Source organism: Rhipicephalus microplus, unplaced genomic scaffold, assembly GCF_043290135.1.
Source record: "Rhipicephalus microplus isolate Deutch F79 unplaced genomic scaffold, USDA_Rmic scaffold_12, whole genome shotgun sequence".
Classification (NCBI taxonomy): Eukaryota; Metazoa; Arthropoda; class Arachnida; order Ixodida; family Ixodidae; genus Rhipicephalus; species Rhipicephalus microplus.
The window spans coordinates 8,619,005-8,639,884 of record NW_027464585.1 but is presented as its reverse complement, the minus strand read 5'-3'; the positions used below and the strand labels follow the sequence as shown (position 1 = coordinate 8,639,884).

The 20,880-nt window shown below is 52.9% G+C and overlaps 5 non-coding genes across 5 annotated transcripts; all 5 read right to left on the bottom strand.

Moving 5' to 3' along the window:
- Positions 1-1,570: 1,570 nt before the first annotated feature.
- On the bottom strand, positions 1,571-1,644 carry TRNAD-GUC (transfer RNA aspartic acid (anticodon GUC)). Its single transcript has one exon. It is a non-coding gene; the product is annotated as a tRNA-Asp (tRNA).
- A 3,309-nt stretch (positions 1,645-4,953) lies between these two features.
- On the bottom strand, positions 4,954-5,027 carry TRNAD-GUC (transfer RNA aspartic acid (anticodon GUC)). The gene has a single exon. It is a non-coding gene; the product is annotated as a tRNA-Asp (tRNA).
- A 5,227-nt stretch (positions 5,028-10,254) lies between these two features.
- TRNAD-GUC (transfer RNA aspartic acid (anticodon GUC)) lies at positions 10,255-10,328 on the bottom strand. Its single transcript has one exon. It is a non-coding gene; the product is annotated as a tRNA-Asp (tRNA).
- Positions 10,329-13,047: 2,719 nt separating this feature from the next.
- TRNAD-GUC (transfer RNA aspartic acid (anticodon GUC)) lies at positions 13,048-13,121 on the bottom strand. Its single transcript has one exon. It is a non-coding gene; the product is annotated as a tRNA-Asp (tRNA).
- Positions 13,122-16,430: 3,309 nt separating this feature from the next.
- On the bottom strand, positions 16,431-16,504 carry TRNAD-GUC (transfer RNA aspartic acid (anticodon GUC)). The gene has a single exon. It is a non-coding gene; the product is annotated as a tRNA-Asp (tRNA).
- Positions 16,505-20,880: the final 4,376 nt, after the last annotated feature.

The following is a 20,880-nucleotide window of genomic DNA, read 5'->3' as shown; positions in this document are numbered from 1 at the left end:
CGCTAGACAATTGCGGCACGGAGACAGTCGTGCCCCACTCTCACCATCATCAAAACATATCTTCAAAGCTATCAGCGCCAAGAAAAAAGCAACACACTACTCCCGGGAGATCTCGAAACTCCAATTTTATGATTAACAGCCGAACGTGCTAGCCAATTGCGCCACGGAGACAGTCGTGCTCCTCTCTCACCACCGTCAGAACATTTCACCAAAGCTATCAGCGCAAAGAAAAAGAAGCGCCGCACCACTTCCGGGTGGGCTCGAACCTCCAAACTTTCGGTTAACAGCCGATCGCGCTAGCCAATTGCGCCACGGAGACAGTCGTGCTCCACTCTCACAATCATCAGAACATATCTTCAAAGCTATCAGCGCAAAGAAAAAAGCAACACACCACTCCCGGGAGGGCTCGAAACTCGAACTTTCGGTTAACAGCCGATCGCGCTAGCCAATTGCGCCACGGAGACAGTCGTGCTCCACTCTCACCACCGTCAGAACATTTCATCAAAGCTATCAGCGCAAAGAAAAAGAAGCGCCGCACTACCACCGGGTCGGCTCGAACCTGCAACCTTTCGGTTAACAGCCGATCGCGCTAGCCAATTGCGCCACGGAGACAGTCGTGCTCCACTCTCACCATCATCAGAACATATCTTCAAAGCTATCAGCCCAAAGAAAAAAAAGCGCCGCACCACCACTGGGTGGGCTCGAAACTCCAACTTTTCGGTTAACAGTCGATCTCGCTTGCCAATTGCTCCACACAGACAGTCCTGCTCCACTCTCACCACCATCAGAATATATCTTCAAAGCTATCAGCCCAAAGAAATAAAAAGCGCCGCACTACCACCGGGTCGGCTCGAACCTCCAATCTTTCGGTTAACAGCCGATCGCGCTAGCCAATTGCGCCACGGAGACAGTCGTGCTCCACTCTCACCACCATCAGAACATATCTTCAAAGCTATCAGCCCAAAGAAAAAAAAGCGCCGCACCACCACCGGGTGGGCTCGAAACTCCAACCTTTCGGTTAACAGCCGATCTCGCTTGCCAATTGCTCCACACAGACAGTCCTGCTCCACTCTCACCACCATCAGAATATATCTTCAAAGCTATCAGCCCAAAGAAATAAAAAGCGCCGCACTACCACCGGGTCGGCTCGAACCTCAATCTTTCGGTTAACAGCCGAACGCGCTAGCCAATTGCGCCACGGAGACAGTCGTGCTCCACTCTCACCACCATCAGAACATATCTTCAAAGCTATCAGCCCAAAGAAAAAAAAGCGCCGCACCACCACCAAGTGGGCTCGAAACTCCAACCTTTCGGTTAACAGTCGATCGCGCTAGTCAATTGCGCAACAGAGACAGTCGTGCTCCACTCTCACCACCAACAGAACATATCTTCAAAGCTATCAGCCCAAAAAAAAGCGCTGCACCACCACCGGATGGGCTGTAACCTCCAACCTTTCGGTTAACAGCCGATCGCGCTAGCCAATCGCGCCACGGAGACAGTCATGCTCCACTCTCACCCTCATCATAACATATCTTCAAAGCTATCAACCCAAAGAAAAAAAGCGCGGCACCACCACCGGGAGGGCTCGAACCCCCAACCTTTCGGTTGACGGCCGAACGCGCTAGCCAATTGCACCACGGCGACAGTCCTGCTCCACTCTCACCACCATCAGAACATATCTTCAAAGCTATCAGCCCAAAGAAAAAAAGTGCCGCACCACCACCGGGTGGGCTCGAACCTCCACCCTTTCGGTTAACAGCCGATCGCACTAGCCAATTGCGCCACGCAGACAGTCCTGCTTCACTCTCACCACCATCAGAACATATCTTCAAAGCTATCAGCCTAAAGAAATAAAAGTGCCGCACCACCACCAGGTGGGCTCGAACCTCCAATCTTTCGGTTAACAGCCGATCGCGCTAGCCAATTGCGCCACGGAGAGTGTCGTGCTGCACTCTCACCACCATCAGAACATATCTTGAAAGCTATCAGCGCAAAGAAAAAAAAGCTTCTCGTCACCACCGGGTGGGCTCGAACCTCCAAATTTTCGGTTAACAGCCGATCGCGCTAGACAATTGCGGCACGGAGACAGCCGTGCTCCACTCTCACCATCATCAGAACATATCTTCAAAGCTATCAGCGCAAAGAAAAAAGCAACACACTACTCCCGGGAGATCTCGAAACTCCAATTTTATGATTAACAGCCGAACGTGCTAGCCAATTGCGCCACGGAGACAGTCGTGCTCCTCTCTCACCACCGTCAGAACATTTCACCAAAGCTATCAGCGCAAAGAAAAAGAAGCGCCGCACCACCACCGGGTGGGCTCGAACCTCCAAACTTTCGGTTAACAGCCGATCGCACTAGCCAATTGCGCCACGCAGACAGTCCTGCTCCACTCTCACCACCATCAGAACATATCTTCAAAGCTATCAGCCTAAAGAAAGAAAAGTGCCGCACCACCACCAGGTGGGCTCGAACCTCCAATCTTTCGGTTACAGCCGATCGCGCTAGCCAATTGCGCCACGGAGACAGTCGTGCTGCACTCTCACCACCATCAGAACATATCTTGAAAGCTATCAGCGCAAAGAAAAAAAAGCTTCTCGTCACCACCGGGTGGGCTCGAACCTCCAAATTTTCGGTTAACAGCCGATCGCGCTAGACAATTGCGGCACGGAGACAGTCGTGCTCCACTCTCACCATCATCAGAACATATCTTCAAAGCTATCAGCGCAAAGAAAAAAGCAACACACCACTCCCGGGAGGGCTCGAAACTCGAACTTTCGGTTAACAGCCGATCGCGCTAGCCAATTGTGCCACGGAGACAGTCGTGCTCCACTCTCACCACCGTCAGAACATTTCACCAAAGCTATCAGCGCAAAGAAAAAGAAGCGCCGCACTACCACCGGGTCGGCTCGAACCTGCAACCTTTCGGTTAACAGCCGATCGCGCTAGCCAATTGCGCCACGGAGACAGTCGTGCTCCACTCTCACCATCATCAGAACATATCTTCAAAGCTATCAGCCCAAAGAAAAAAAAGCGCCGCACCACCACTGGGTGGGCTCGAAACTCCAACCTTTCGGTGAACAGTCGATCGCGCTAGCCAGTTGCGCCACGGAGACAGTCGTGCTCCACTCTCACCACCAACAGAACATAACTTCAAAGCTATCAGCCCAAAAAAAGCGCCGCACCACCACCGGACGGGCTGTAACCTCCAACCTTTCGGTTAACAGCCGATCGCGCTAGCCAATCGCGCCACGGAGACAGTCGTGCTGCACTCTCACCACCATCAGAACATATCTTCAAAGCTATCAGCGCAAAGAAAAAAAAGATTCTCGTCACCACCGGGTGGGCTCGAACCTCCAAATTTTCGGTTAACAGCCGATCGCGCTAGACAATTGCGGCACGGAGACAGTCGTGCCCCACTCTCACCATCATCAAAACATATCTTCAAAGCTATCAGCGCCAAGAAAAAAGCAACACACTACTCCCGGGAGATCTCGAAACTCCAATTTTATGATTAACAGCCGAACGTGCTAGCCAATTGCGCCACGGAGACAGTCGTGCTCCTCTCTCACCACCGTCAGAACATTTCACCAAAGCTATCAGCGCAAAGAAAAAGAAGCGCCGCACCACTTCCGGGTGGGCTCGAACCTCCAAACTTTCGGTTAACAGCCGATCGCGCTAGCCAATTGCGCCACGGAGACAGTCGTGCTCCACTCTCACAATCATCAGAACATATCTTCAAAGCTATCAGCGCAAAGAAAAAAGCAACACACCACTCCCGGGAGGGCTCGAAACTCGAACTTTCGGTTAACAGCCGATCGCGCTAGCCAATTGCGCCACGGAGACAGTCGTGCTCCACTCTCACCACCGTCAGAACATTTCATCAAAGCTATCAGCGCAAAGAAAAAGAAGCGCCGCACTACCACCGGGTCGGCTCGAACCTGCAACCTTTCGGTTAACAGCCGATCGCGCTAGCCAATTGCGCCACGGAGACAGTCGTGCTCCACTCTCACCATCATCAGAACATATCTTCAAAGCTATCAGCCCAAAGAAAAAAAAGCGCCGCACCACCACTGGGTGGGCTCGAAACTCCAACTTTTCGGTTAACAGTCGATCTCGCTTGCCAATTGCTCCACACAGACAGTCCTGCTCCACTCTCACCACCATCAGAATATATCTTCAAAGCTATCAGCCCAAAGAAATAAAAAGCGCCGCACTACCACCGGGTCGGCTCGAACCTCCAATCTTTCGGTTAACAGCCGATCGCGCTAGCCAATTGCGCCACGGAGACAGTCGTGCTCCACTCTCACCACCATCAGAACATATCTTCAAAGCTATCAGCCCAAAGAAAAAAAAGCGCCGCACCACCACCGGGTGGGCTCGAAACTCCAACCTTTCGGTTAACAGCCGATCTCGCTTGCCAATTGCTCCACACAGACAGTCCTGCTCCACTCTCACCACCATCAGAATATATCTTCAAAGCTATCAGCCCAAAGAAATAAAAAGCGCCGCACTACCACCGGGTCGGCTCGAACCTCAATCTTTCGGTTAACAGCCGAACGCGCTAGCCAATTGCGCCACGGAGACAGTCGTGCTCCACTCTCACCACCATCAGAACATATCTTCAAAGCTATCAGCCCAAAGAAAAAAAAGCGCCGCACCACCACCAAGTGGGCTCGAAACTCCAACCTTTCGGTTAACAGTCGATCGCGCTAGTCAATTGCGCAACAGAGACAGTCGTGCTCCACTCTCACCACCAACAGAACATATCTTCAAAGCTATCAGCCCAAAAAAAAGCGCTGCACCACCACCGGATGGGCTGTAACCTCCAACCTTTCGGTTAACAGCCGATCGCGCTAGCCAATCGCGCCACGGAGACAGTCATGCTCCACTCTCACCCTCATCATAACATATCTTCAAAGCTATCAACCCAAAGAAAAAAAGCGCGGCACCACCACCGGGAGGGCTCGAACCCCCAACCTTTCGGTTGACGGCCGAACGCGCTAGCCAATTGCACCACGGCGACAGTCCTGCTCCACTCTCACCACCATCAGAACATATCTTCAAAGCTATCAGCCCAAAGAAAAAAAGTGCCGCACCACCACCGGGTGGGCTCGAACCTCCACCCTTTCGGTTAACAGCCGATCGCACTAGCCAATTGCGCCACGCAGACAGTCCTGCTTCACTCTCACCACCATCAGAACATATCTTCAAAGCTATCAGCCTAAAGAAATAAAAGTGCCGCACCACCACCAGGTGGGCTCGAACCTCCAATCTTTCGGTTAACAGCCGATCGCGCTAGCCAATTGCGCCACGGAGAGTGTCGTGCTGCACTCTCACCACCATCAGAACATATCTTGAAAGCTATCAGCGCAAAGAAAAAAAAGCTTCTCGTCACCACCGGGTGGGCTCGAACCTCCAAATTTTCGGTTAACAGCCGATCGCGCTAGACAATTGCGGCACGGAGACAGCCGTGCTCCACTCTCACCATCATCAGAACATATCTTCAAAGCTATCAGCGCAAAGAAAAAAGCAACACACTACTCCCGGGAGATCTCGAAACTCCAATTTTATGATTAACAGCCGAACGTGCTAGCCAATTGCGCCACGGAGACAGTCGTGCTCCTCTCTCACCATCATCAGAACATATCTTCAAAGCTATCAGCCCAAAGAAAAAAAAGCGCCGCACCACCACTGGGTGGGCTCGAAACTCCAACTTTTCGGTTAACAGTCGATCTCGCTTGCCAATTGCTCCACACAGACAGTCCTGCTCCACTCTCACCACCATCAGAATATATCTTCAAAGCTATCAGCCCAAAGAAATAAAAAGCGCCGCACTACCACCGGGTCGGCTCGAACCTCCAATCTTTCGGTTAACAGCCGATCGCGCTAGCCAATTGCGCCACGGAGACAGTCGTGCTCCACTCTCACCACCATCAGAACATATCTTCAAAGCTATCAGCCCAAAGAAAAAAAAGCGCCGCACCACCACCGGGTGGGCTCGAAACTCCAACCTTTCGGTTAACAGCCGATCTCGCTTGCCAATTGCTCCACACAGACAGTCCTGCTCCACTCTCACCACCATCAGAATATATCTTCAAAGCTATCAGCCCAAAGAAATAAAAAGCGCCGCACTACCACCGGGTCGGCTCGAACCTCAATCTTTCGGTTAACAGCCGATCGCGCTAGCCAATTGCGCCACGGAGACAGTCGTGCTCCACTCTCACCATCATCAGAACATATCTTCAAAGCTATCAGCCCAAAGAAAAAAAAGCGCCGCACCACCACTGGGTGGGCTCGAAACTCCAACCTTTCGGTTAACAGTCGATCGCGCCAGCCAGTTGCGCCACGGAGACAGTCGTGCTCCACTCTCACCACCAACAGAACATAACTTCAAAGCTATCAGCCCAAAAAAAAGCGCCGCACCACCACCGGACGGGCTGTAACCTCCAACCTTTCGGTTAACAGCCGATCGCGCTAGCCAATCGCGCCACGGAGACAGTCGTGCTGCACTCTCACCACCATCAGAACATATCTTCAAAGCTATCAGCGCAAAGAAAAAAAAGATTCTCGTCACCACCGGGTGGGCTCGAACCTCCAAATTTTCGGTTAACAGCCGATCGCGCTAGACAATTGCGGCACGGAGACAGTCGTGCTCCACTCTCACCATCATCAGAACATATCTTCAAAGCTATCAGCGCAAAAAAAAAGCAACACACTACTCCCGGGAGATCTCGAAACTCCAATTTTATGATTAACAGCCGAACGTGCTAGCCAATTGCGCCACGGAGACAGTCGTGCTCCTCTCTCACCACCGTCAGAACATTTCACCAAAGCTATCAGCGCAAAGAAAAAGAAGTGCCGCACCACTTCCGGGTGGGCTCGAACCTCCAAACTTTCGGTTAACAGCCGATCGCGCTAGCCAATTGCGCCACGGAGACAGTCGTGCTCCACTCTCACCATCATTAGAACATATCTTCAAAGCTATCAGCGAAAGAAAAAAGCAACACACCACTCCCGGGAGGGCTCGAAACTCGAACTTTCGGTTAACAGCCGATCGCGCTAGCCAATTGCGCCACGGAGACAGTCGTGCTCCACTCTCACCACCGTCAGAACATTTCACCAAAGCTATCAGCGCAAAGAAAAAGAAGCGCCGCACTACCACCGGGTCGGCTCGAACCTGCAACCTTTCGGTTAACAGCCGATCGCGCTAGCCAATTGCGCCACGGAGACAGTCGTGCTCCACTCTCACCATCATCAGAACATATCTTCAAAGCTATCAGCCCAAAGAAAAAAAAGCGCCGCACCACCACTGGGTGGGCTCGAAACTCCAACCTTTCGGTTAACAGTCGATCTCGCTTGCCAATTGCTCCACACAGACAGTCCTGCTCCACTCTCACCACCATCAGAATATATCTTCAAAGCTATCAGCCCCAAGAAATAAAAAGCGCCGCACTACCACCGGGTCGGCTCGAACCTCCAATCTTTCGGTTAACAGCCGAACGCGCTAGCCAATTGCGCCACGGAGACAGTCGTGCTCCACTCTCACAATCATCAGAACATATCTTCAAAGCTATCAGCGCAAAGAAAAAAGCAACACACCACTCCCGGGAGGGCTCGAAACTCGAACTTTCGGTTAACAGCCGATCGCGCTAGCCAATTGCGCCACGGAGACAGTCGTGCTCCACTCTCACCACCGTCAGAACATTTCATCAAAGCTATCAGCGCAAAGAAAAAGAAGCGCCGCACTACCACCGGGTCGGCTCGAACCTGCAACCTTTCGGTTAACAGCCGATCGCGCTAGCCAATTGCGCCACGGAGACAGTCGTGCTCCACTCTCACCATCATCAGAACATATCTTCAAAGCTATCAGCCCAAAGAAAAAAAAGCGCCGCACCACCACTGGGTGGGCTCGAAACTCCAACTTTTCGGTTAACAGTCGATCTCGCTTGCCAATTGCTCCACACAGACAGTCCTGCTCCACTCTCACCACCATCAGAATATATCTTCAAAGCTATCAGCCCAAAAAAATAAAAAGCGCCGCACTACCACCGGGTCGGCTCGAACCTCCAATCTTTCGGTTAACAGCCGATCGCGCTAGCCAATTGCGCCACGGAGACAGTCGTGCTCCACTCTCACCACCATCAGAACATATCTTCAAAGCTATCAGCCCAAAGAAAAAAAGCGCCGCACCACCACCAAGTGGGCTCGAAACTCCAACCTTTCGGTTAACAGTCGATCGCGCTAGTCAATTGCGCAACAGAGACAGTCCTGCTCCACTCTCACCACCATCAGAACATATCTTCAAAGCTATCAGCCTAAAGAAAGAAAAGTGCCGCACCACCACCAGGTGGGCTCGAACCTCCAATCTTTCGGTTAACAGCCGATCGCGCTAGCCAATTGCGCCACGGAGAGTGTCGTGCTGCACTCTCACCACCATCAGAACATATCTTCAAAGCTATCAGCCTAAAGAAAGAAAAGCGCCGCACCACCACCAAGTAGGCTCGAAACTCCAACCTTTCGATTAACAGTCGATCGCGCTAGTCAATTGCGCAACAGAGACAGTCGTGCTCCACTCTCACCACCAACAGAACATATCTTCAAAGCTATCAGCCCAAAAAAAGCGCTGCATCACCACCGGATGGGCTGTAACCTCCAACCTTTCGGTTAACAGCCGATCGCGCTAGCCAATCGCGCCACGGAGACAGTCACGCTCCACTCTCACCCTCATCATAACATATCTTCAAAGCTATCAACCCAAAGAAAAAAAGCGCGGCACCACCACCGGGAGGGCTCGAACCCCCAACCTTTCGGTTGACGGCCGAACGTGCTAGCCCATTGCGCCACGGAGACAGTCGTGCTCCTCTCTCACCACCGTCAGAACATTTCACCAAAGCTATCAGCGCAAAGAAAAAGAAGCGCCGCACCACTTCCGGGTGGGCTCGAACCTCCAAACTTTCGGTTAACAGCCGATCGCGCTAGCCAATTGCGCCACGGAGACAGTCGTGCTCCACTCTCACCATCATCAGAACATATCTTCAAAGCTATCAGCGCAAAGAAAAAAGCAACACACCACTCCCGGGAGGGCTCGAAACTCGAACTTTCGGTTAACAGCCGATCGCGCTAGCCAATTGCGCCACGGAGACAGTCGTGCTCCACTCTCACCACCGTCAGAACATTTCACCAAAGCTATCAGCGCAAAGAAAAAGAAGCGCCGCACTACCACCGGGTCGGCTCGAACCTGCAACCTTTCGGTTAACAGCCGATCGCGCTAGCCAATTGCGCCACGGAGACAGTCGTGCTCCACTCTCACCATCATCAGAACATATCTTCAAAGCTATCAGCCCAAAGAAAAAAAAGCGCCGCACCACCACTGGGTGGGCTCGAAACTCCAACCTTTCGGTTAACAGTCGATCTCGCTTGCCAATTGCTCCACACAGACAGTCCTGCTCCACTCTCACCACCATCAGAATATATCTTCAAAGCTATCAGCCCAAAGAAATAAAAAGCGCCGCACTACCACCGGGTCGGCTCGAACCTCCAATCTTTCGGTTAACAGCCGATCGCGCTAGCCAATTGCGCCACGGAGACAGTCGTGCTCCACTCTCACCACCATCAGAACATATCTTCAAAGCTATCAGCCCAAAGAAAAAAAAGCGCCGCACCACCACCGGGTGGGCTCGAAACTCCAACCTTTCGGTTAACAGCCGATCTCGCTTGCCAATTGCTCCACACAGACAGTCCTGCTCCACTCTCACCACCATCAGAATATATCTTCAAAGCTATCAGCCCAAAGAAATAAAAAGCGCCGCACTACCACCGGGTCGGCTCGAACCTCCAATCTTTCGGTTAACAGCCGAACGCGCTAGCCAATTGCGCCACGGAGACAGTCGTGCTCCACTCTCACCACCATCAGAACATATCTTCAAAGCTATCAGCCCAAAGAAAAAAAAGCGCCGCACCACCACCAAGTGGGCTCCAATCTCCAACCTTTCGGTTAACAGTCGATCGCGCTAGCCAATTGCGCAACAGAGACAGTCGTGCTCCACTCTCACCACCAACAGAACATATCTTCAAAGCTATCAGCCCAAAAAAAAGCGCTGCACCACCACCGGATGGGCTGTAACCTCCAACCTTTCGGTTAACAGCCGATCGCGCTAGCCAATCGCGCCACGGAGACAGTCATGCTCCACTCTCACCCTCATCATAACATATCTTCAAAGCTATCAACCCAAAGAAAAAAATCGCGGCACCACCACCGGGAGGGCTCGAACCCCCAACCTTTCGGTTGACGGCCGAACGCGCTAGCCAATTGCACCACGGCGACAGTCCTGCTCCACTCTCACCACCATCAGAACATATCTTCAAAGCTATCAGCCCAAAGAAAAAAAGTGCCGCACCACCACCGGGTGGGCTCGAACCTCCACCCTTTCGGTTAACAGCCGATCGCACTAGCCAATTGCGCCACGCAGACAGTCCTGCTCCACTCTCACCACCATCAGAACATATCTTCAAAGCTATCAGCCTAAAGAAAGAAAAGTGCCGCACCACCACCAGGTGGGCTCGAACCTCCAATCTTTCGGTTACAGCCGATCGCGCTAGCCAATTGCGCCACGGAGACAGTCGTGCTGCACTCTCACCACCATCAGAACATATCTTGAAAGCTATCAGCGCAAAGAAAAAAAAGCTTCTCGTCACCACCGGGTGGGCTCGAACCTCCAAATTTTCGGTTAACAGCCGATCGCGCTAGACAATTGCGGCACGGAGACAGTCGTGCTCCACTCTCACCATCATCAGAACATATCTTCAAAGCTATCAGCGCAAAGAAAAAAGCAACACACCACTCCCGGGAGGGCTCGAAACTCGAACTTTCGGTTAACAGCCGATCGCGCTAGCCAATTGTGCCACGGAGACAGTCGTGCTCCACTCTCACCACCGTCAGAACATTTCACCAAAGCTATCAGCGCAAAGAAAAAGAAGCGCCGCACTACCACCGGGTCGGCTCGAACCTGCAACCTTTCGGTTAACAGCCGATCGCGCTAGCCAATTGCGCCACGGAGACAGTCGTGCTCCACTCTCACCATCATCAGAACATATCTTCAAATCTATCAGCCCAAAGAAAAAAAAGCGCCGCACCACCACTGGGTGGGCTCGAAACTCCAACCTTTCGGTGAACAGTCGATCGCGCTAGCCAGTTGCGCCACGGAGACAGTCGTGCTCCACTCTCACCACCAACAGAACATAACTTCAAAGCTATCAGCCCAAAAAAAGCGCCGCACCACCACCGGACGGGCTGTAACCTCCAACCTTTCGGTTAACAGCCGATCGCGCTAGCCAATCGCGCCACGGAGACAGTCGTGCTGCACTCTCACCACCATCAGAACATATCTTCAAAGCTATCAGCGCAAAGAAAAAAAAGATTCTCGTCACCACCGGGTGGGCTCGAACCTCCAAATTTTCGGTTAACAGCCGATCGCGCTAGACAATTGCGGCACGGAGACAGTCGTGCCCCACTCTCACCATCATCAAAACATATCTTCAAAGCTATCAGCGCCAAGAAAAAAGCAACACACTACTCCCGGGAGATCTCGAAACTCCAATTTTATGATTAACAGCCGAACGTGCTAGCCAATTGCGCCACGGAGACAGTCGTGCTCCTCTCTCACCACCGTCAGAACATTTCACCAAAGCTATCAGCGCAAAGAAAAAGAAGCGCCGCACCACTTCCGGGTGGGCTCGAACCTCCAAACTTTCGGTTAACAGCCGATCGCGCTAGCCAATTGCGCCACGGAGACAGTCGTGCTCCACTCTCACAATCATCAGAACATATCTTCAAAGCTATCAGCGCAAAGAAAAAAGCAACACACCACTCCCGGGAGGGCTCGAAACTCGAACTTTCGGTTAACAGCCGATCGCGCTAGCCAATTGCGCCACGGAGACAGTCGTGCTCCACTCTCACCACCGTCAGAACATTTCATCAAAGCTATCAGCGCAAAGAAAAAGAAGCGCCGCACTACCACCGGGTCGGCTCGAACCTGCAACCTTTCGGTTAACAGCCGATCGCGCTAGCCAATTGCGCCACGGAGACAGTCGTGCTCCACTCTCACCATCATCAGAACATATCTTCAAAGCTATCAGCCCAAAGAAAAAAAAGCGCCGCACCACCACTGGGTGGGCTCGAAACTCCAACTTTTCGGTTAACAGTCGATCTCGCTTGCCAATTGCTCCACACAGACAGTCCTGCTCCACTCTCACCACCATCAGAATATATCTTCAAAGCTATCAGCCCAAAGAAATAAAAAGCGCCGCACTACCACCGGGTCGGCTCGAACCTCCAATCTTTCGGTTAACAGCCGATCGCGCTAGCCAATTGCGCCACGGAGACAGTCGTGCTCCACTCTCACCACCATCAGAACATATCTTCAAAGCTATCAGCCCAAAGAAAAAAAAGCGCCGCACCACCACCGGGTGGGCTCGAAACTCCAACCTTTCGGTTAACAGCCGATCTCGCTTGCCAATTGCTCCACACAGACAGTCCTGCTCCACTCTCACCACCATCAGAATATATCTTCAAAGCTATCAGCCCAAAGAAATAAAAAGCGCCGCACTACCACCGGGTCGGCTCGAACCTCAATCTTTCGGTTAACAGCCGAACGCGCTAGCCAATTGCGCCACGGAGACAGTCGTGCTCCACTCTCACCACCATCAGAACATATCTTCAAAGCTATCAGCCCAAAGAAAAAAAAGCGCCGCACCACCACCAAGTGGGCTCGAAACTCCAACCTTTCGGTTAACAGTCGATCGCGCTAGTCAATTGCGCAACAGAGACAGTCGTGCTCCACTCTCACCACCAACAGAACATATCTTCAAAGCTATCAGCCCAAAAAAAAGCGCTGCACCACCACCGGATGGGCTGTAACCTCCAACCTTTCGGTTAACAGCCGATCGCGCTAGCCAATCGCGCCACGGAGACAGTCATGCTCCACTCTCACCCTCATCATAACATATCTTCAAAGCTATCAACCCAAAGAAAAAAAGCGCGGCACCACCACCGGGAGGGCTCGAACCCCCAACCTTTCGGTTGACGGCCGAACGCGCTAGCCAATTGCACCACGGCGACAGTCCTGCTCCACTCTCACCACCATCAGAACATATCTTCAAAGCTATCAGCCCAAAGAAAAAAAGTGCCGCACCACCACCGGGTGGGCTCGAACCTCCACCCTTTCGGTTAACAGCCGATCGCACTAGCCAATTGCGCCACGCAGACAGTCCTGCTTCACTCTCACCACCATCAGAACATATCTTCAAAGCTATCAGCCTAAAGAAATAAAAGTGCCGCACCACCACCAGGTGGGCTCGAACCTCCAATCTTTCGGTTAACAGCCGATCGCGCTAGCCAATTGCGCCACGGAGAGTGTCGTGCTGCACTCTCACCACCATCAGAACATATCTTGAAAGCTATCAGCGCAAAGAAAAAAAAGCTTCTCGTCACCACCGGGTGGGCTCGAACCTCCAAATTTTCGGTTAACAGCCGATCGCGCTAGACAATTGCGGCACGGAGACAGCCGTGCTCCACTCTCACCATCATCAGAACATATCTTCAAAGCTATCAGCGCAAAGAAAAAAGCAACACACTACTCCCGGGAGATCTCGAAACTCCAATTTTATGATTAACAGCCGAACGTGCTAGCCAATTGCGCCACGGAGACAGTCGTGCTCCTCTCTCACCACCGTCAGAACATTTCACCAAAGCTATCAGCGCAAAGAAAAAGAAGCGCCGCACCACCACCGGGTGGGCTCGAACCTCCAAACTTTCGGTTAACAGCCGATCGCACTAGCCAATTGCGCCACGCAGACAGTCCTGCTCCACTCTCACCACCATCAGAACATATCTTCAAAGCTATCAGCCTAAAGAAAGAAAAGTGCCGCACCACCACCAGGTGGGCTCGAACCTCCAATCTTTCGGTTACAGCCGATCGCGCTAGCCAATTGCGCCACGGAGACAGTCGTGCTGCACTCTCACCACCATCAGAACATATCTTGAAAGCTATCAGCGCAAAGAAAAAAAAGCTTCTCGTCACCACCGGGTGGGCTCGAACCTCCAAATTTTCGGTTAACAGCCGATCGCGCTAGACAATTGCGGCACGGAGACAGTCGTGCTCCACTCTCACCATCATCAGAACATATCTTCAAAGCTATCAGCGCAAAGAAAAAAGCAACACACCACTCCCGGGAGGGCTCGAAACTCGAACTTTCGGTTAACAGCCGATCGCGCTAGCCAATTGTGCCACGGAGACAGTCGTGCTCCACTCTCACCACCGTCAGAACATTTCACCAAAGCTATCAGCGCAAAGAAAAAGAAGCGCCGCACTACCACCGGGTCGGCTCGAACCTGCAACCTTTCGGTTAACAGCCGATCGCGCTAGCCAATTGCGCCACGGAGACAGTCGTGCTCCACTCTCACCATCATCAGAACATATCTTCAAAGCTATCAGCCCAAAGAAAAAAAAGCGCCGCACCACCACTGGGTGGGCTCGAAACTCCAACCTTTCGGTGAACAGTCGATCGCGCTAGCCAGTTGCGCCACGGAGACAGTCGTGCTCCACTCTCACCACCAACAGAACATAACTTCAAAGCTATCAGCCCAAAAAAAGCGCCGCACCACCACCGGACGGGCTGTAACCTCCAACCTTTCGGTTAACAGCCGATCGCGCTAGCCAATCGCGCCACGGAGACAGTCGTGCTGCACTCTCACCACCATCAGAACATATCTTCAAAGCTATCAGCGCAAAGAAAAAAAAGATTCTCGTCACCACCGGGTGGGCTCGAACCTCCAAATTTTCGGTTAACAGCCGATCGCGCTAGACAATTGCGGCACGGAGACAGTCGTGCCCCACTCTCACCATCATCAAAACATATCTTCAAAGCTATCAGCGCCAAGAAAAAAGCAACACACTACTCCCGGGAGATCTCGAAACTCCAATTTTATGATTAACAGCCGAACGTGCTAGCCAATTGCGCCACGGAGACAGTCGTGCTCCTCTCTCACCACCGTCAGAACATTTCACCAAAGCTATCAGCGCAAAGAAAAAGAAGCGCCGCACCACTTCCGGGTGGGCTCGAACCTCCAAACTTTCGGTTAACAGCCGATCGCGCTAGCCAATTGCGCCACGGAGACAGTCGTGCTCCACTCTCACAATCATCAGAACATATCTTCTAAGCTATCAGCGCAAAGAAAAAAGCAACACACCACTCCCGGGAGGGCTCGAAACTCGAACTTTCGGTTAACAGCCGATCGCGCTAGCCAATTGCGCCACGGAGACAGTCGTGCTCCACTCTCACCACCGTCAGAACATTTCATCAAAGCTATCAGCGCAAAGAAAAAGAAGCGCCGCACTACCACCGGGTCGGCTCGAACCTGCAACCTTTCGGTTAACAGCCGATCGCGCTAGCCAATTGCGCCACGGAGACAGTCGTGCTCCACTCTCACCATCATCAGAACATATCTTCAAAGCTATCAGCCCAAAGAAAAAAAAGCGCCGCACCACCACTGGGTGGGCTCGAAACTCCAACTTTTCGGTTAACAGTCGATCTCGCTTGCCAATTGCTCCACACAGACAGTCCTGCTCCACTCTCACCACCATCAGAATATATCTTCAAAGCTATCAGCCCAAAGAAATAAAAAGCGCCGCACTACCACCGGGTCGGCTCGAACCTCCAATCTTTCGGTTAACAGCCGATCGCGCTAGCCAATTGCGCCACGGAGACAGTCGTGCTCCACTCTCACCACCATCAGAACATATCTTCAAAGCTATCAGCCCAAAGAAAAAAAAGCGCCGCACCACCACCGGGTGGGCTCGAAACTCCAACCTTTCGGTTAACAGCCGATCTCGCTTGCCAATTGCTCCACACAGACAGTCCTGCTCCACTCTCACCACCATCAGAATATATCTTCAAAGCTATCAGCCCAAAGAAATAAAAAGCGCCGCACTACCACCGGGTCGGCTCGAACCTCAATCTTTCGGTTAACAGCCGAACGCGCTAGCCAATTGCGCCACGGAGACAGTCGTGCTCCACTCTCACCACCATCAGAACATATCTTCAAAGCTATCAGCCCAAAGAAAAAAAAGCGCCGCACCACCACCAAGTGGGCTCGAAACTCCAACCTTTCGGTTAACAGTCGATCGCGCTAGTCAATTGCGCAACAGAGACAGTCGTGCTCCACTCTCACCACCAACAGAACATATCTTCAAAGCTATCAGCCCAAAAAAAAGCGCTGCACCACCACCGGATGGGCTGTAACCTCCAACCTTTCGGTTAACAGCCGATCGCGCTAGCCAATCGCGCCACGGAGACAGTCATGCTCCACTCTCACCCTCATCATAACATATCTTCAAAGCTATCAACCCAAAGAAAAAAAGCGCGGCACCACCACCGGGAGGGCTCGAACCCCCAACCTTTCGGTTGACGGCCGAACGCGCTAGCCAATTGCACCACGGCGACAGTCCTGCTCCACTCTCACCACCATCAGAACATATCTTCAAAGCTATCAGCCCAAAGAAAAAAAGTGCCGCACCACCACCGGGTGGGCTCGAACCTCCACCCTTTCGGTTAACAGCCGATCGCACTAGCCAATTGCGCCACGCAGACAGTCCTGCTTCACTCTCACCACCATCAGAACATATCTTCAAAGCTATCAGCCTAAAGAAATAAAAGTGCCGCACCACCACCAGGTGGGCTCGAACCTCCAATCTTTCGGTTAACAGCCGATCGCGCTAGCCAATTGCGCCACGGAGAGTGTCGTGCTGCACTCTCACCACCATCAGAACATATCTTGAAAGCTATCAGCGCAAAGAAAAAAAAGCTTCTCGTCACCACCGGGTGGGCTCGAACCTCCAAATTTTCGGTTAACAGCCGATCGCGCTAGACAATTGCGGCACGGAGACAGCCGTGCTCCACTCTCACCATCATCAGAACATATCTTCAAAGCTATCAGCGCAAAGAAAAAAGCAACACACTACTCCCGGGAGATCTCGAAACTCCAATTTTATGATTAACAGCCGAACGTGCTAGCCAATTGCGCCACGGAGACAGTCGTGCTCCTCTCTCACCACCGTCAGAACATTTCACCAAAGCTATCAGCGCAAAGAAAAAGAAGCGCCGCACCACCACCGGGTGGGCTCGAACCTCCAAACTTTCGGTTAACAGCCGATCACGCTAGCCAATTGCGCCACGGAGACAGTCGTGCTCCACTCTCACCATCATCAGAACATATCTTCAAAGCTATCAGCGCAAAGAAAAAAGCAACACACCACTCCCGGGAGGGCTCGAAACTCGAACTTTCGGTTAACAGCCGATCGCGCTAGCCAATTGTGCCACGGAGACAGTCGTGCTCCACTCTCACCACCGTCAGAACATTTCACCAAAGCTATCAGCGCAAAGAAAAAGAAGCGCCGCACTACCACCGGGTCGGCTCGAACCTGCAACCTTTCGGTTAACAGCCGATCGCGCTAGCCAATTGCGCCACGGAGACAGTCGTGCTCTACTCTCACCATCATCAGAACATATCTTCAAAGCTATCAGCCCAAAGAAAAAAAAGCGCCGCACCACCACTGGGTGGGCTCGAAACTCCAACCTTTCGGTTAACAGTCGATCGCGCTAGCCAGTTGCGCCACGGAGACAGTCGTGCTCCACTCTCACCACCAACAGAACATAACTTCAAAGCTATCAGCCCAAAAAAAAGCGCCGCACCACCACCGGACGTTCTGTAACCTCCAACCTTTCGGTTAACAGCCGATCGCGCTAGCCAATCGCGCCACGGAGATAGTCGTGCTGCACTCTCACCACCATCAGAACATATCTTCAAAGCTATCAGCGCAAAGAAAAAAAAGCTTCTCGTCACCACCGGGTGGGCTCGAACCTCCAAATTTTCGGTTAACAGCCGATCGCGCTAGACAATTGCGGCACGGAGACAGTCGTGCTCCACTCTCACCATCATCAGAACATATCTTCAAAGCTATCAGCGCAAAGAAAAAAGCAACACACTACTCCCGGGAGATCTCGAAACTCCAATTTTATGATTAACAGCCGAACGTGCTAGCCAATTGCGCCACGGAGACAGTCGTGCTCCTCTCTCACCACCGTCAGAACATTTCACCAAAGCTATCAGCGCAAAGAAAAAGAAGCGCCGCACCACCACCGGGTGGGCTCGAACCTCCAAACTTTCGGTTAACAGCCGATCGCGCTAGCCAATTGCGCCACGGAGACAGTCGGCTCCACTCTCATCATCATCAGAACATATCTTCAAAGCTATCAGTGCAAAGAAAAAAGCAAAACACCACTCCCGGGAGGGCTCGAAACTCGAACTTTCGGTTAACAGCCGATCGCGCTAGCCAATTGCGCCACGGAGACAGTCGTGCTCCACTCTCACCACCGTCAGAACATTTCACCAAAGCTATCAGCGCAAAGAAAAAGAAGCGCCGCACTACCACCGGGTCGGCTCGAACCTGCAACCTTTCGGTTAACAGCCGATCGCTCTAGCCAATTGCGCCACGGAGACAGTCGTGCTCCACTCTCACCATCATCAGAACATATCTTCAAAGCTATCAGCCCAAAGAAAAAAAAGCGCCGCACCACCACTGGGTGGGCTCGAAACTCCAACCTTTCGGTTAACAGTCGATCGCGCTAGCCAGTTGCGCCACGGAGACAGTCGTGCTCCACTCTCACCACCAACAGAACATAACTTCAAAGCTATCAGCCCAAAAAAAAGCGCCGCACCACCACCGGACGGGCTGTAACCTCCAACCTTTGGGTTAACAGCCGATCGCGCTAGCCAATCGCGCCACGGAGGCAGTCATGCTCCACTCTCACCATCATCAGAACATATTGCCACGTTTCATTTCCCAAGCTTTTGTTATCGTCCCAAAACACCACACGATTCTCAGCGCAATCCGCGCCTGCAGTTTTCGAGAGGGTTCCGGACTGTAGTAGATCATTTCGATAAGATCACGCCCACTCTGCGAATGGTACAGATTGTTCTGGAACGTACGCCGCCGCCAGCGTTAGCGCTAGAACATTCGACGGCGGGAGTATAAATGCCGACGCGCTTCGCCGCTTGTCAGTTGTTGATCGAAGGCCGCATTCCGTTCGCCGCTATCAGTCCGAGACTGCTATCTGTGCGAGACTGCTGCTGTAATAAGACTTTCCGTTTACCGGGCACAGGTTCGCCCAAATAAACAGTTAAATCCCAACACGAAGTCTCCTGTCTTCGGCCACGTCACGACCCCGTGACATCTGGTGGAGGTGCTGCTTCGTTCATGTACCGCACGCCCCCGTCAAGCCGTGATCCCCGCCCACGTCGCAGAGAAGACACCGACGCCAACCAGGAGCAGCGAACAAGCCGCCGACAGCAAGGGCTACCACCGTAGTACGGGATTCTAGAAGACAAGGCGCGGAAGACCAAGGCCATGACCACGACTGCAGCGACAATGACAACCGCCGCATCCCTGCCCACGATGGTCATGCTTCAACCCAGGGAACCACCAATTTTCCATGGGTCATCGTTCGAAGACCCGGAGTCCTGGTTAGAAACATAGGACCGTGTGGCCGCCCTCAACCACTGGGAAAACGAAGAAAAGCTCCGGCGTGTGTACTTCTACCTGGAAGACACCGCAAGGACCTGGCTAGAAAATCGTGAGTCCACGCTCCGAACGTGGGATGTCTTTTGCGGCGCATTTCTGCAAACGTTCGCGAACGTCGCTCACAAAGAAAGGGCCGCTGCTCAACTAGAGACCCGGGTTCAGCTACCGAATGAGAAGGTTGGAATTTTCACAGAGGAGATGACCCGCCTATTTCGTCACGCTGACCCAGACATGGCTGAGGAGATGAAAGTTCGTTTCCTCATGCGAGGGGTCAAACAGGAGCTCTTCGCGGGACTAATGAGGAATCTACCGAACACCGTCCAAGAATTTGTATCCGAGGTGACCACCATCGAAAAAACCCTTGACAGGCGCAACAGACAGTATAATCGTCGCCTGACTCCAGAATGCGCTGCTGCTCAAACCAGTGACTCCGAATACCTGCGTGAAACGATCCGAGCGATCGTGCGGGAAGAGCTGCGCAAACTGTTGCCTTCGGCGCAACCTCAAGTGGATTCGATCGCCGACATTGTGCGAGAAGAAGTTCGGCAATCACTTCGAATTCCCCATACACCGCTGCCCGAGCCAGAAACTATGAGCTACGCCGCTGCAGTGCGCCACAACGCTCCTCCCCGTCCACGCCAAAACGCCGCCCCGTCGCACTTCCGTCGCCAGACACCACCGCCGCCACCACCCCCACCGACGACCTACCGTTCATCAGCGGGCCAGCGCAGTGCGCCGAGGAAAACCGACGTTTGGCGCACCCCTGACCACCGCCCACTGTGCTACCACTGCGGCGAGGCCGGGCACACTTACCGCCTTTGCCAGTACCGACAGATGGGACTGCGTGGCTTCGCCGTCGATGCACCACGTCCGCAGCCAGGAGAATGACCACGTGACATCGCCGACTACCTGACAGGAACTCGGTGGACACCACGAAGCTCTTCGCGTTCGCCGTCGCCCAGCCGCCGCACGTCACCGCACCACCGACAGTACTCTGGCCAAACTCGGGGCCGGTCTCCTAGCCCGTATCCGGGAAACTAAGGGCAGCAACCGGTGGAGGTGTGGTTGCTGTGCGACGAACTACCGAAGATCCTCCGACGACGTCGACGCCGCGACGGAGCTTTCCCTACACAACGCCAACCAGGCAAAGCCCTGACGGCGAAAGCTCACTTACTGAAGGTGGCCTGACGACGCAACATGGAGGCAGCGGAACAAGCCGACGCAGCCGTGACCCGACGC